Here is a 17,970-nt window from a genome sequence, read left to right as displayed (position 1 = left end):
AACCTATTTGAAATGATTAACATATATCTTAAAGGGTGAAGCAAGCTACCATACTCCTAAAATAAATTAAAAGTTTGTGAAGTATTGAAACGTAGGAATTTCAAGCTGACTAGCGATCTCAGCCAGGTAACTGTTGTATTAATTAAAACAAGGTGTACTTTTGTATATTTTGTGTGTGTTTTCTTAAGATTTCGTAGTATTTAATATTTGTAGTCGATGCTAAACAATAATGTGACATTAATACCAGAGTACAAAACAACATTTTATTAGCATATTATTTAAGTTTTGTTTTAGTTACATAGCATGTTCCTCAGTATTTACAAAAAACACAAAAAACCAGACTTTTCTTTGTTGGTCTCTGATATAACAGCAAAACTATTACAAAAATAACCTATTTTGCTAATTTTACAACAACCTCCAGGGCTAAGAAATACAGAGAGTGACCAAATTATTATATTCAAAGAAACTTTTCTGCATTTTTATTGTTTTTATAATTGTTACATATGTTTATTATTTGAACACATTATCTAGTTTTTAAAATATGACTTGAATATATTGAACGTAAAGTACCTTCTGATAGAAACTATAAATAGGTAAAAAATAATTATTTAATATTTAGTAACTCCACCTTTTGCTGCTATCACTGCCCTGATGCGGTATGGCACGCTTTCAATGCATAGTATGGATTCTTGAGTTACCTAGTATATAAAATCGTTATTTGTTTTTCAAAAAATCACACTCACAATAAGAAGCTTGTAACTTGAAATTTTTAAGGACACTGACACTGACGTCTGTCACATTAATAATAATAATAATAATAATAATAATAATAATAATTAAGTGAAGTGTTACCAGAATTAACTTTAAACTTTTAAATAAACTTTAAAATGTGTTCAAATAATAAAACAATGCAACAACAGTAAAATAAATAAAAATACAGAAAAGTTTATTTGAGTATAATAACTTGGCTAAGGTTACCTCTGTACAAAAAATTCTGTAACAATTTGAATCGAGCTTTATTACGTTAGTTTAATGTACATTGTTTGCTTAAATATTTTCATAACAAATCGCAAATAGTTACGGCACAATTGATCATTGATATGACTCGCTCATTTTGCACGTAAACCGATAATTTTAGATCGTGTTTTGCGTGATCCGCAACTGTGTGTGGGGAACTGCTATTCCTATCAAAATTCAATAGGAGGAAATCATCAACGTAAGCATGCGCCGAATGCATAAATGACCCTGCACTTTACTTGAATCGGTACGAGCGTACACGGCTGATTTGCAAGACACATTCTGAAATTTGATCCTTTCACATGGCCTCAAACATCCATGGGAAGAGTTACTTGAGTCATTGAAACTAATGTCAAATGATTCGATTCGGTGTGCAAATGTACGTGCCAATCATGCATTATATATACTACAGTAAACTCTCATTAATTCGGATCTTATGAAACCTGATTTCGCTCAACCCGGACAGCAATCTACTGCATTAATATCATGTTGAAAGTATTTTTTCATCTGATGTTTATTGTAAGTAAAATATTGCACATGTATACAATATACAGTAAAACCTGGTTACAACGATACTGTTGGGACCTTAAAAAAATATCGTAATAGGTTATCGTTATAGACAGTATAGGTATACACATGTTTCACTGTACTTAATTTTCTCTTATGTAGTTCTATATTTCATTGTTTTGATTTCAAAAGACAATTTATACTGTGTACAGTTGTTTATGTACCTTTGGATCAATTTATAGGTTACTCTGTGAAAAGTTTGTGGAAGAGCATAAGGAGCATGCGCATGAAATTGAAATCTAATCAATAATTTTTTGCGATTTTATTTTGGGGTTAAAATAACAAAAATTAGCCATAAATCTTAGCCAATGCATTTTTGCAAATATTTGGGTTTTTTTTAAATTGCCGCTTTTTTCCTTGTTCTATTTGCGCCTGAGAAATGTATCAAATTATAGGTTGGAGAAAAGAGTGCACATGTGATCACGGGGCACATGTGTTTTCAAAATTCTCAAGTAATGGCAGTACCAGTTTTACTTCTTTGCCAAACTTTTAGAGCATTGAGCCATTTTATGTTTCTGTGGTGAACACTTCTTTGTTTGAGCTGGTGCTGTATACAATCTTATTACTGTCTTCTTCAAGTGATAACATACTTTAAACAAAATAATAAACGAAACTTAATTATTGCAAACCATTATACGAACACTCGAGTAAATTTATGACAATGTTTAAACGTTTAAATTAAATTAAGAATCCTTTATTTTTAAGAATTAGTTCTAAGGTAGGTGACGTTGCACTTGTGAACACAACATGTAGGAGCACATGTGAACAGTTTCCATATCCTCTCCGAAATATAAATATTAGTATAGGGTCATTATAAGGGTTAAAAATGGTGTAAAGGTTTATAATTTATATTTTGTTGCAGTTAGTTTGTAAATTTATTGTTAATTATTATTATATTATTATAAATTTAAAAATTATTCATTTTATTGTTTCTTTATATTTTTAATTCTTTTCTTCCTAAATAGTTGACCAACAGTTTATTGTTATTCAATATTTACAAGAAATAAAAGAAAAAATATTTTCCTTTAACTAAAAACTAAAGTGTAAAATAATTTTAAATCTCATCATCATATTCTGTATGAAGCTTAAACGCACTATGTAACAAGAATGAACTTTACATAATAAAGTATTCTTCGTATTGTTTAGTCTTATTAGTTTTTGTCTGTGGATCCTGTGATTAGAACATGTTATGAAACTTTAAAATTTGATAGTAAACAGAGTTACATACATAAATTCGAAAAAATGTTTTTTTTTTTTTTTTGACAGTTACTAAACAATTTAAACTCACACAAACAACTAATACTTGGTTACAAACCTTTCAGTGTAATTGGTACATACGTATACATTTGATATTAAAGATATTTTCATTGAAATATGATGCCTGTCCTGTATTTTTGAATCGTGTTCATATGTTCCACAGGCTTGTTCGCATGTGCTCCCCTATAGAGTCACATATGAACAATTTAATGCATTTTTTAAAAACTCCATAAAGTAACGAAACATTTTTTTAAAACATCTGAAAAAATTCCAGGGGACAAAGAAAAGGTTATTTAATTATGGAGACACTTTTGCTCTGAAAAAAGATATTTTTTGAGACATTGAGAAATTAAAAAAAAGTGTTTACATATGCCCCCTTTTCCCTACATAAAATAAAAATAAAATATTCAATTAATATCTTTCAGTTTCACTCTGGATATAAAATTGCGAAACTAATCAACAATTATTTATTTATATATGTTAGTATATCTTTGTTTTTTATTATGTAGTTCTTTTGGTTATTAAGAAAAATAGCCATCTCGTATCCGGCGGCATGATTATTCGTCTTTTAGCTCAATTTGTTTATTATGTCATTCACTTTTTCTAGTTATGAATTTGGCTGTAGTTCTGTCTATGTATATCTATCTCTGTTTCTATCTGTCTCCACATTTATGTATCTCTTTATGATTAAAAATCGTTGACTGTCTCAAAACATTGTTGCAAACTGGAAAGAGCACAACTCACAACAATGCATATTTATTTCTAATTTGAGCAGAATGTCTAAGAGAAATTTCATTGTTACGAATTCTGCAAAATTTGAAGTCATTTTAATAAGTTTCAGTACTTGCAACGATTCTTTAGCACAGCAATTAGAGGTTCAACTAAATAAAAAGTGATTAAAATCACATAAATCTATAACTTTTTAATAAAAACTACTCTTTATATAGATAAAACAAACTCGAAATTTGTATGTCCGAGGTAAACTCGGAAACTACGAGGACCGATATAGTTTAAATTTTCACTTTTTCTTTGTCAGTGGTGGGAATCTTTATGTTCTCTTCAAAATTGCAATTCACTACTTTTTGAGCAAATTGAAAGCCTTGTAGCACATTTTTAAGCAAATATTCGTCAATTATCTTGTCTTTACATGGTGTTGTGATGCTTTTTACTTGATTTTACAAAAAAAAGGAAGTCTTGTATTCGCGAAAAAAAAATCACTCAAAATTCGGCCTTAATTTCCATTTTGCTCACCCCCAAATTAATGTTGAGTTTTTTTTCAACCCGACCACACGCGGATAAGTGCCTAAGAACGTATAAACACTCGAAATATCCATTTTGACATTCCCCGAGTTAATTACAACGACTTCTCTCATGACGTCCGTATGTACGTATGTATGTATGAGCGTATGTGCGTATGTATGTCGCATAACTCAATAACGGTATGTCCTAAAAAGTTGAAATTTGGTACGTGGACTTCTAGTGGGGTCTAGTTGTGCACCTCCCCTTTTGGTTGCATTCGGGTGTTTCTAAAGGGGTCTTTCGCCCCTTTTTGTATGGAAATCATTGTTAATTTCGATGTATACTCTAGTGGTGTTATAATTTGGCGGACACTTGGCGATATATCGCCATTTTTTTGGTCACCAAGTTTTATCATCAACTTGGCGACAAATTTGGCATTTTTTTTTTAAAATCTGGTTTCAATTTGGCCACTTGTGGTGATATTCAGAGAGTAAACTATTGAATCACATTAAAATTGCCAATAATGGGAAAATGACATTAAAATTGGAGTAAAAGGAAGTCATGTGATGCACACATCAGCTCGTTCTGTTAACAATTCCCATTTCGCTTTGTAGAAATTGTGCAAATTTTTTTTCAAATTATATTATATTTTCGTAACAACTGATTGGAAACATTTGAAATATTTGCTATCATTTCTAAACAATAAGATTTCTGATTTCTTTTACCTTGGATTTTTTCTGCGAAGAAAAATTCGTACCTCTGCCTAACAGAAATGATCAATAAAATTAAAAAAAATAAATATATATATTTTTAAAGATATTATTTGATAGGAAGGTCTTTTTCTTTAGTTAACTGCAGAAGTGGAAAGCTCTTGCGAGGCTAGTATTTAGAACTAAGCTAATTGAATGTTTGAAATTTATTATTAAGTAATTTGTAAATTTTTCGAGTTTTGGTACTACTATCAAAAGCATTATTGCTTCAAAAAACACACGTTCAAAACTAAAATAAATAATTGTTTACTTATAGATGAAACTCGATGTATCAAACTCTCACTTATAGAAATTTTCTATTTATCTAACTTGAATTAACCTTGAATAAATCTCCATTTTCAATACATTAAATAACTGTTTCCACATATCGAATAAATCGCTGTACATCGAAATTATTTATGGACATAGTGAGACATTTTGTTCGACTTTAGCCCGTTTGCTTCACAAAAATTAAAGTCAGGAGAAAAATAAGCTCAGTGATTGTCACTACGAACCCCACAAGCCAGTCCGTTGAGGTTAAGGGGTGCACACACCAATGGATAAACTTATGAATTTTAGAGCGAACAACCAAGTCGTTTTCAATTTTATATTGCGACTCATTTTGTAAAACCAATTTCTTTTTTTTCTGATAGTTCTTCTTCATTCCTAAATCTGCGAAGTGTCAGTGACAATCTAAAAATGTTCATTCCATCGAAAAATGAAATATTAGAAGTGATCCAAACATTACGTTCTGGACTTCAGTTAGTAAAAAATGTTTCTGATGAAGTTTTTAGTGGATTCAATAAATGCAAGCATTTTTTGGTGAACTTTTCGCAAAACTGGCTACTCAATAAGACTTTTATAGTTTATTTTTTCATATGGAATGAAACTATGATGAATGTAACCTATGTCTGGATTACTGTTTATTTAAGAGAAATATAAAAACAAATTTGCTAATTCATTCATTTTTAATAATTAAGTTTAATCTATTTAATTCTGAAATAAATAAGAAATGGAGTTTTAGCGAAAAAAATAGATCTAACTTTATCGTTTTCGGAGTATTTACGATAAAATTATGTCCACTTCTATAAATAGAAATTTTATACATCGAAGTTTTTCTCTACAAGATACTATTTCGATGTATAGAAGTCCAACATTTAGCGTCATTTTTATACTGATGTGAAGTTTTGCATGATTCGAACCTCCAGTAATCAAGTAAAGTGTACTTAAAATGGGAAATAAAGGAATTTTTTGAGTGCCCACACTAACTTGGCAATGCATTGTAAATACATTCATATAAAACTACATTAATTTTTTTACTTAAACATTTCCACTAAGTGATATTACTAATTTATACGAATTCTGTTTTTGCATACATTTACCATTTTAGTGTGAAAAGTAGCAAATAATACTTTGATATACAGGGAAATTAATTTATATTAGAGCTTGCATACACAAAGTTAATATGTTCATGGGGAAACAGAAAGCAAAAAAAAAAAAAAAAAAATATTTAAACACAAAAACATTCAAATATAAAAACGTAAAATATCTGAATGCATATTTTTGTGCTGAAAAATATTTTTTTTTTCAATTTTTCCGGAGTAAAATTAAACCTTTTCAGAATAAAACGAAAAAAACTTTTTCCTAATATTTCCGGAGAAAATTATGTGCAGTGAGACTATCACGATACACATGAACTTTTTATGCGTTTTCCTCCCTTCTATCACCAGGGGTACAACCAGAGAAAGAAAGCGTCTTGGATATTTTCTCTTCGAGATCCCTTGGTTTCGAGCTATTTAACCAAGCATAGTACGGTAATATTTACACGTAAACCAAATCTCGACAGAAAAAAAAAATGTTATTGAATTAACTTTGCTAATTGTGTGACTGTTTCTTGGTTTCACAGACAAAAACCTATTATATTAAACGCCAAGCAAAAAAAAAAAAAATAAAAATAAAAATAATAAATAAATAAAAATAAAATAAAAATAAATAAATAAATAGATAACCTTTTATGCAAAATAGCTTAAAAGTTATTTTCCTGCACTTCGTTCAAAAACATTTGCTTGATAAAACTTTTACCATAGTTTAAAAAACTAGTATATACTACGCGGAATGAAAACATTTATTTATTTAATGGTAATCAAATAATGATGTGATCTCCAAAAACACCGCCGTGATATTAACTCCAACCAACCCTTAACATGCACCTTACAAATCCCTAAGGGCCTCTGAGAGGCGTGGAACATTTTCATCCAAATACACGATCCCCTATCCAAATCGATCCACATTTCGAAGGAATCTTTAATATCTCTCTTCATGGCACGCTCCCTGACTCACAACCGTACTCCTTTCCCCCTACTTTATGGAGTGGACTCCACCATCCCGAGCTGATGACGTCACGGATTCACAACACAATCCGCTGCAGCGGCGAAAGGTGGATGGGACTTTTCGAATGGGTTCGCCGGTAGCGTTAAAAGCAGCGCGCACACCTGCCTGCTTCTGAAAATGCGGGTATGGCGGTGAAAACTGTTCGAATGATCATTCCACCGGTAAATGTTCTGTCAGTATTATTGCCTTCTGGTGTTCCAGCTGATCCTATGCGTTAAATATCAAAAGAGATAATCGCCCGAGGCAGAAGAGTAAATTTTCAACAATGAGTTTTGATCCGAAGAATCTGAGTTTGTTGTCAATATGACTGCTTGTCTATGGTGTTGTTGTTTTAATGTTTATGTTTTGGGAATGAACTCAAAGCAGTTTTGAAAGGTCAAGTATGTTCATGAAGTTAATTGATGATTGAATCTTACAAATGACTTGAAATATTGGGAAGAAAACTCAACACAATTGAATTTGCAAAGAACGGTTATTTCAAAGCTTTCCATTGGAAAATACTGGCTGAAGTATGCCTAAAATAATGAAATTATTGAATGCATTATGATGTTTAAAGTAACATCGAAGCTGTTAAAATAAGCTTTATAATAATAAGTCCAAAAATTTTCAGCAAGAAAAAATTAATCTCAAAATTTTCAATATTTTACTGCTATTTGAATACGATCAACTGCAATGAACCGAAATTGCGAAAATGTGCATTGTTTCTATGCTTCAAAACTAAAATATTGAAATTTATTTTTCATTTATTCAATTGATTTTCAATTAATTTTTCTCCTAGATTCATAACTCTAAAAAACTGACAAAATCATTGAATCATTAAATTTCGGTTTTGGGACTTAAGTTTTCACGTTTCTCTAAAAAGGTTTGAACTGATTAAATGCACAAACAAACTCATTGAAATAAAAATATGCAACAATAATACATGCATGAAGTTTTTATGTAAATTGATGAGCTACATACAATTAAGAGAACTGAATCAATAATTATTTAATTAATGTTCAATAGTTCTACAATTTCCTGCAAATAACAAAAATCGTTAAGTCCTAAATTTGTATGTTGCCACTTTTCCTAGAAATTTTAAATATGAATTAGTGGAACGAACATGTGACGAGCAACGCCATTTGAAAAACCCTTTCGAATAAAATATGCGAAGGGTGATAAAAGTATCCATTTCAAGGTTGACAGTTGAACTGCTGCAATTTGAGCCTTTTGAACTAATTTCGAAAGAATCAGAAGTGGACATCCGAGCCGGCGAATGTTTGAAACGTTCCAAACGGCTGACAGTGGGCAATCAAGTAAGTGGAAGCTCTTTCATGTTATTCTTTACACTTTCATGACATTGTTGGCTAATGAGCCGTGACCACTCGTTCATATTTGCACACTCCGTATTGTGAAATCAAAAGATGCAAAAAAAAAAAAAAAAAAAAAATCTCTTAGAGTTTAAAGATTTTGTTTAAGGGTAAATGATCTGTGTTAAAACATTTTGTGCAGCTTCTTTATTAATCAGGATGAAAATTCTAGTTTATCTAAACTTGTTTCGCAGGTAAATGAAAATAAAAGTGAATGTTTACATTTTCTCTTAACAAGACTTCCTCTAAACTGGCTTTTTGGAGGCTCAATGGAAGCAGCAATTAAGAGTTATGCTTAAAATATGCGAGAAAAAATATTTAACTTTTCTTGCATGATTTAAGAATTTATTAAGAAACATAATTTATTTAGACGTTATTTTAAGACTGACATTTAAAACCAGAATCGACTTAAAGTGAAGTAATACAACAGACAAAATAGATTAAACTCTTGAAAAATAAAAAAAAAATGTGTAGATCGAATGTTTGTATTTACAGTGAAAATATTTATAATATATCTACATTTTAATGATCTTTTTAGTAAATTATTTTTTGAAATTAAACAAAAATAAATTATTCTCAGTAAGTTTATCGCCCTACTGCCGTAAGTAAGTTACCGCCTGCGGCTACCTGTTTGTTTGGCACTCTTTGCTTCCTTAAGTGGTTTTCCACCTCCAGCTCAGGCACTTCCTATTCCGGGCTGATGAGTTCTAATAAGCACGAAACTGCAGTCCTCGGATGGAATGACTGAGCTGAGTGTGTATTTTAAAAATTAATTATTTCTGTAATGCTCTTAATTTATGGCTTTTCTTTATGTAGAACCACCCTACATTTTTGGTAAAACATTTGAACTACATTTGAACTACATTTTGAATAAGTAAAAAAAATTATTCAATTCCGCAAATGTCTCATTAAAACATTCAAAAATGTATTTAAAAATATAAGTTACCACGAAATATGGCTTATAAAATGGGACAAGAAAATATTCGCTCTGTATAAATATATTTTAAAAAGCAGCTGCGTTTAGACATTGTGTGCATTCACACGGTAATAAGCGAGTGCATAAAATTTGTAACAGTACGTACATTTTAATGCACGTTAATTTTATACGTTTATTTTTTGAAGTTTGATGCACTAATTAAATGCAGCTATTTTATAATAATCAATAAATGCTATAACTAATGTGTGTGTCGACAAAACAGTTGTATTTACGGATTATTTGCATTCTTTTGCGTAGCTGGTTAACAAAGACATACGCAACTAATATTTGGGTTATTAAATTTAAGGGATAGAAGGCAAATTTCCTTCGTAATTGCAATGAGCAATCTTAGTATATTATATATTTTTTACAAATACCTAATTCACATGGATAGTTTAGTATTATTTAGTAAAACTGCACCAAAGTGATGTAGCAATTCTTCAACACGTTTTTCAGCTGTTTTAAATACGGAATAAATTATCTTTTCTATTAAAAAAAACTTCACTACGAAGGGTTTGATAGAAAAATAAAATAAAACAAAGTTCCTGTACACATTTATTTGCTTAATTACCATGGCGAACATCAATTAACAGAGTAAAAAGTTGATAGATATTTAGAACAGGTTACATTTAGAATTTTTGAGTTATTTCCTATCCAGTGTTTCCCTCAGAAAAAAAGAATTCCTGATAAAATGAAGCTTTCTGTTAAAATCGTCTTTCGATTCAGTTAAAAGGATACTTTTAACAATCTTATAGCAATTAAGTACCTTTTGCATGATTTTCTGTGTGCAATCAAACATAAAAAAACCCGAGTGTTTTTTAATATATTCATTTCTTTATACATTATTATTATTTTTTTTAATATTTAATTTTTAAAGCGTAGCAAGCTGAAAAACTTCATATAATTCCATTAATTGTGAAATCAGTATCTAGTTATATGTCGAAATATTTAAACTCAAAAATTGATCCTTATTTTAAAATGCATGAAATATTATGTTAAAAGACGGTTTTTCAAACATTACAAATTTTATGTTAAGTCTTTACTAATAATGAAGCTGAAAGTCTGTCTGTATCTCTCTCTGTCAAGATGTCTGGATCTCTGTGACGCGCATAGCAACTAGACCGTTCTGCCGATTTTCATGAAATTTGGCACAAAATTAGTTTGTAGCACGCTGGTGTGCACCTCAAAGCGATTTTTTGAAAATTCGATGTTGTTCTTTTTCTATTCCAATTTTAAGCATGTTTTCCCGAGCAAAATTATCATAAGGTGGACGAGTAAATTACCAAGTTATCATGAAGTGGAAGCGTAACATGGGCAAGCCAATTGGCGAGAAATTCACCTTACGTTATTTGTAAATATACAGGTCAACCAAAAGACTTTTAATTTTCTACTACGGGCAAAGCCGTGCGGTACCACTAGTGTTGAATAAAGTAAGTATTTGGACATAAAAATGTATTGCGAATTTAGGATATTTGAATTTATTAAAAACTAAAACAACTTATTATTTAATTTTCATTGCAAAATTTATGACATTACGAATGTAAAAAAATGATGTTATCTTAATTACCGTTAGAATAATTATTGCAATATTACTACCTTTTAAAAAGATTTTGTGGTAGTAAGAACCCCACCCCCCACCCCTTTCATGCGTGTGTGCAAATTTAGGGAATTTTCAAACTTATGCGAATATTTTATTCCAAATCATTTAAATTTCATATCCCTGCCCTTTCTCTACTTTTTCATTTTTAAAACATTGTTCAAAATACTGTAATCACACATAAAAAAAAGCCAGTGGAAAAAGATATGATAACAAAAGTTTGCTTTGGGTTTATTCTCCACTTTCCACCATTGATTTTCAATTACTTAGAAGATTTTAATAACAATAGCGCAACACTCGTTAATCGTGTCAAAAATTTTGTACATATAACAAGTTACAAAGTTGAGAAGTCGACTTTGATCAAAGAAAAAAAAATCTCCGAACAACTCTCAAAAATCTGAGCATTTTCTGGCTTCTGGTCCAGCTTGTTTAAATTAACAATTAAAAATAAAGTCGGATATAGTTCAATATATTTTTATATTGTTTGACCGGAAACGGTAGACTGCAAGTAAGAATAAGTATTAACCCGCCAGAAAGCGCGGGATACGCCTTCGGACATGTGAGTTCTTATGAGTTGATCACTGGAAACTTCGAGCTCACTTAGAAAAAATGAATTATGCAAGAAGTTAAAAAACGAATGTTATCTATTCAGGCTACGATACATTATCAATAATTTAGAATGAAAGCAAAAACTAAGAAAAAATGTATTCACCAAAATACACCGTTCAGAAACATTGTGTTTGCGAAAATGAAAAGTTTGCAAGAATCTCAATAGCAAAAGCGATATTGTTTGTCACACGAAAATTATACGTCTCCGATCTTACATCATGGTAATTACCTATGTTCTTTATTATTTTCAGAGTATTTATTTCCATCACACATGACTACCGTTTCTGATATTTCGCTGACTGTAGTAAAATCAATAATCGAAATTAGTAGTAGAAAAAATCAGACAGAATACGCTAAAAAATCTTACTTGAGGGTTTCTAATAGTTCTTTTTCAGAAATTAGGTTCAGGAATTGTTAGTTCCTCTAAAGTCAGAATATTAAGTTTTTTTTAAAATCTGGATTTTATAATATCATATTATGATGCAGAAAATACAATTAATATGCAGACAGCATCAGCTAATCTTTTTATTTTTAATGTGGTGTGTGTGAACATCTTTTTTTTTTTTTTGGGATTAAATGTTCAAACATCCCAAATGGGTTCGAAGCGTATTTAGAGAACTGCAAAAAAATTAAAGCAGGGTACATCGGTAATTGCCACAAAAAATTTGTAATGCACAGCACCCTTATAAAAATGTCCAGGGACAAAAGCTACATACTATATAAGAGTCAATTTACTGCCTTGAGAAACAGCAGTCAGCAACTGTTTGCTTTGCGATTTTGACTTTAGGCGAATGTTTTTTTTTCAGTAAGCTCTCTCCTTCTGCAAATTAAAAGAGATGCATTGTAAGTCTGAAACACGTATATGCATTAATTTTTGCTCTTATTTAACGTTTTATTCTAGCCTTTTTATGATATTTCTTTTAACAGTGAAAAATGTTGAGAGTAATTTTTCATTGTCAACGGCTGCGATGTTTATTTTATTTCATACTGGTGGTACCCGCACGGCTTTGCCCGTAATAGAAAAATTAAAAGGTCTTTTGTTTCGCCTGTGTATTTACAAATAATGTATAGTGAATTTTCTCGCCAATTGGCTTGTACCCATGTTACGGTTCCACGCTATGATAATTTCGTATCTCGCCAATTGGCTTGTACCCATGTTACGGTTCCACGTTATGATAATTTCGTAATTTACTCGTCCACTTTATGATATTTGTGTTCTTAAAATTGGAATAGAAAAAGAATCACATCGAATTTTCGAAAACTCGCTTCGAGGTGCACATCCCCATGCCACAAACTAACTTTGTGCCAAATTTCATTAAAATCAGCCGAACGGTCTAGTCGCTATGCGCGTCACAGAGATCCAGACATCCTACAGACATCCTCCGGACAGAGAGACTTTCAGCTTTGTTATTAATAAAGAAATCTATTTGAACATCGATTTTTAAACATTAGTTAAAATTGTATACAGGGGTATCCCTCGTATAACACGGTTAATTCGTTCCGTGTTATACGAGACTTTTTTATAAATGGTTTTTTTACTCATTTTTTAACCTAATTAATCACGTACATATTATAAATCATGTCCGTATTATATCAAAACCATGTTCCGTGTTATACGAGACCTTGAAATAATGCAAATCAAGGAATGTGTACCGTGTTATATCGAAACCAATTCATATGGTGCAAATTTTATAACAGATGAAACTTCGGCTCAATAGAACATATAAACGAAAACTGACAACCGGAACGTACCAAGACCCACTGATTTAAACATAAGAGTTGTTATAAACGATAAAACTTAATCATTTTACATACCTCAAATTAAAACTATTATGCACAACAAGAAGAAACTTAATACACTTTTCTTTCTGTACTATGAACAAAACGCATTCTAGAATGAAAAAAATATCTGCGCTTTTCTATAGTAATAAAGTTTGTCTGAGCAACAAAAACAAAACAAAATTTAAAATAAAATAAATAGAATCATTCTATTTATTTTATTTCATATTTTGTTTCGACTACATTTTCTATTTATTGTTTGCCAAATTTAGCATGCGTTTAATTCTAATGTTATTTTCTTAGAATGCGTTGGAAACAAAATAATATTCACCTTTTTGCTTTTTAAAAACTGATGAGAAAATTCAAGTATGTACAGGGGCTCCCAAAAGTGGTCCTACACTTTGAAATATTTTACTAAAACCAAAATAACGCGAAACTGAATTCGAATATGAAGTCCAATATTTTTTCACATCATTCCTATGTAATTCTAAATACAACCCAGTAGTTTTTTCAAAATATTGACGGATCTTCTTTTTGAAATGGATCAAAAAACGAAGAGACAGAGAAATAACAGGCCACAAAAGTCATCGTACACCCAAATATTTTCGAATAAATTTCATGATTAAAATTATCATATGCCGTTTATTTAATATTTTTGCATTGTGTTGACCCTTAAAAGTCATTTGGTTTAATTTTTTGTTTATTTATTTCTTAATATTGTGCTTATTACTTAAAATGACTGGTATTCGTAAAAAACAACAAACACCATTCGAAATTTGATTTTTTTCCTCGCGATAGCGGTAAATTGGTTTAAAATGTCTCAAAATTAGATAATTTATACCATTCCATAGTAAAGTGCTAGATAAAATGCTTAAAAGAAAAGACTCGGTCCGAAAACAAAGTAAGAAAAGGTCAACTGGCATAGTTAACAAAGCGTGATCGGAGATTTTAAGTTAAAATATGAAGTTAAAATATTAAGTTAAAAATATGAACAATACACATTTGAGTGCTGTAAATGTTTATTCAGAGTTAAATGAAAAATGTTACATTTAATTTTCACCTAAAATTGTTCACCATGTTCTCTGATTAGCTGGATTAAATGGGACTTCTTCCCACAGAAATTTTCTTGGTCGTGCGAAAAACATAAAGCTTACGCTTTTCGTCAAAAACTCAATGGTAAATAAGCTCCAAACCTTTTACAATTACGTTTTACTTACAGATAAAAATGAATTCAACATTTTTGGTTAAATTGTTGTATAACTGAAAGTAGAAGAAAAAATTTGGAACTTTATCTTAAGAACTTAGTTGGATCAGTTATTCACGACGGTTCAGGTGTTATAGTGTGAGGGTGCATATCAGCATCAGAACTTGGTAGTTTGGAATTTTTCAATGAAATAATGAATTATGCCGTTCCTTTAAATATTTTAAAATCCAATTTTGAACTCTTAGCCGAAAAATTTGGTTATTGGAAACAACTTTATTTTTTATCAAGATAACGATAAGAAGCACACGGTTTTCAACGTTTTCGTCTAGTGCCAAGAAAATTGTCCTACAGTTTAGAAAATACCCCCTCAATTTCTAGATTTGAAATTAATGTAACATATTAAGAGAGATATCTGGAGGCTAGATTACGAAAATACGGCTTTGAAACGAAAATGGAGCTAGAAGCAGTAAGACTCAAAGCGTGGTTGAACACTTACTCAGAAATTACGAAAAAAAAAAAAAAAAAAGAAAGAAAAGAGAATGAAATTTATTCCCAGACGTTTAAAAGGTGTTATTGATACTGCATGATATTCTATTAATAATAACTTAATAAAAAGTTAGATTATTCAATAATATATAAATATTTTTAAAGTGTACGAAGACTATTGTGACATAAAATTTCCGGCACTTTTTGGTTTTTTATTTTGAAAAAATTAAGTTTTAATATTTTTTAAAAACTTTTCATGTAATTTTGTTGAAAAATGATCATAGATCTTGTAATTAAATATCTATTCCGAAATATTAATTCTAACCAATGGATAGGGGCCAATTTCACTGAAAGTCGTAGATGTACGAACGCTTTTGGGAGTCACTGTATTTAAAAGTTGAAAGTTAGTGCTATACGGGGAAACCAAACTTTTGAGCCCAAAATACACAATTTTTCGTAAATGTTTCATGAAAACAAAGTAAAAACGTATTACAGCTGTTGTCATACATTTTTTAACAGTGTATTGAGCAAAAATTTAATTCTTTTTTTTAAATTCGTGTTATATCAAAACTGTGTAGTTATGAATTAAAGTTTTGTACGGTGTAATATCGAAACTGTGTTATAATAATCGCAAATTTGGTACCATGTAATATCGAAACCGTGTCGTGAAGTACCTTGTTATACAAGGGACGCCTGTACAGTCAAAACTCGTGAACACGAACTCGTTGGAGAGGTCAAAATTTTTGGCGTTAACCGATTCCACGTTTACCGAATTTCGAGCATACATGTAAAAATATTTGCTCCTACGACACAGAGAATATTGAAGCCAAAGTACAGATTTTTCAACCTCGTAAAGGGGATGTCCACAAATGATTTCACGCTTTGACGGGGGGAGTGAGAAGTGTATTGCAAAATTGTGTCAGTTGACGACGAGGAGGGAGGGGTAGCAAAAAGTGCGAAACTAGAATTTTTTTGTAGCAATATGTTCTTGAAAGATGAAATGATGTGTGATAAAAGGGTAAAGTAAAGTGTAACACTTTGTGATAAAAGGGTAGGGGGTCAAATTAGTTTTTAAAAATGTGACAGCAAGATATATGGGCAGAAACTCTAAAATTTTCATGTGCAAGGATAATTTCCCTCTTTCTTTAATATTTTCTTCTTCCTCTTCTTTATCTATTTACTTATATATTATTATTTTTTATCACCTTAAAAATTTGTTTTTTGTCTTAAGCAGGATTTGGTCCAAATTTATTCAGCACTAATTTTTAGCTTTATCTACTGAGGAGAAATGGTATTTATCACTTTAAATTAGCTCGCGTTAACAGGGTTTGATTGCATTTTGGTTATACTTTATTTCAAAATCTTAGATATTTCTAGAGAGAAATTAGAGAAGTCGAGAGACCCATATTAGACTTTTAAGGCAGTTCTTTTACTTCTTAATTAAACAGTCGTTATTATGCATACTAACCGCAACCCAAGGCGTTCAGTACTATTTCCAGTTTGACATTTTAACTTAATCTGGGAAGCTTTTGAGGTATTATAGCTGTCCGGTGACGTAGGCTGTGACTATGCGTGAACAGTTTAAAACTAGAGTGGTTAAAACATGACTATTATTTATTCTATTTTAATGTACCAGAAAGCTTCCGAAGACATTCGCAATTACTGACGTAAATCCGGTCTAGGGAGCTTGCGAGCTGTTTAATTACTCTCATTACTTAGACTTCAACTATGTGGGAGTATTTCAGAACCTTATTATCACATTATGTAATACATTTATCTGAATAACTATCACCACGTTTTGGTGACAGACATAACAAACAGAAACGTTCACTAGGGCACAAACGCAACTAAATTTTTTTTCGAAGAAGGGGGAACACTTTCCCCGATCCCATACGCTCCCCGCACACTCCACGCGAACACACTCACACAAATATCTTCCAAAAATGGTCGAAATGGATTCAGCACACCTCAAAACGTGCAAATCCGCCAAAAGTTTTTTCTACATATTAAATGTAGATGAAAGTAAATTATGCGAAAATTATTAACTACGACTAAATGGAATGAATGAAACATAGTAAAGTTGTATATCTCTTTTTTCTCTGCATAGTGTAAAATGAAGTCTGCAAAAAGGGCCTGTCTGTTTGAACACGAAAAAATTGAGAACCACCTTGCCGATTTCGCTGAAATTTTCAAAGTTTGTTTCTTTAAGTTCGGAAAAGGTTGGCAGACCAGTTTGAAAAAAGTTCGAAAAATAGTTCCCGGAGTATGGGGGTGAAAAATTAAATGCACATATTAATATTATGTATCGTTGGGAAGGGCAGATTTTTCTGCGTTCTATGCAATTTGTTCCAATTCTCTAACTTAACTACGGTGGAAGTAATTCTTCTTTCTCATTTTAATTTCTGAAAAGTATTTTATTTTACAGCAATCTAAAGCTCAGATATGTTGAACGGCGAAAGTAATACTTTAAATTCGGTGCAATTTTACGTGTAACGGAATGACATTAAAAAAACCAAGTAAAATTTTAAGTGATTAAAGTGAAATTCTGGGAGTTTAGGTAAAATTATATGTGCACATTTTAAATAGCGAAACAGAATCTTTTTTTTTTATTTCGGAGTGGGAAGGGAAATTTACATTTGGTCAAAAGCTTCTTTTTAAACTTTATAGCACCAACACAGCCGCGCGGGTGCAGCTAGTTATCTTTTAAAAACAATATCAATGGTATAAATGATATGTCGGTAATGATATTG

General features: G+C 30.8%; 1 protein-coding gene across 1 annotated transcript in view; it reads left to right on the top strand.

The window, feature by feature from the left end:
• Positions 1-7,272: 7,272 nt before the first annotated feature.
• The window catches only part of LOC129222045 (glycoprotein 3-alpha-L-fucosyltransferase A-like), a 124,363-nt gene continuing 113,665 nt past the window's right edge, over positions 7,273-17,970 (top strand). Inside the window, 1 exon segment of the mRNA XM_054856464.1 lies at positions 7,273-8,515. The gene's annotated coding sequence lies outside the window, so the exon portion shown is untranslated.

This window comes from Uloborus diversus, chromosome 5, assembly GCF_026930045.1.
Source record: "Uloborus diversus isolate 005 chromosome 5, Udiv.v.3.1, whole genome shotgun sequence".
In the NCBI taxonomy this organism is placed as follows: Eukaryota; Metazoa; Arthropoda; class Arachnida; order Araneae; family Uloboridae; genus Uloborus; species Uloborus diversus.
Note: the sequence above shows the minus strand (reverse complement) of the source record. Positions and strands in the feature narration are given on the sequence as shown.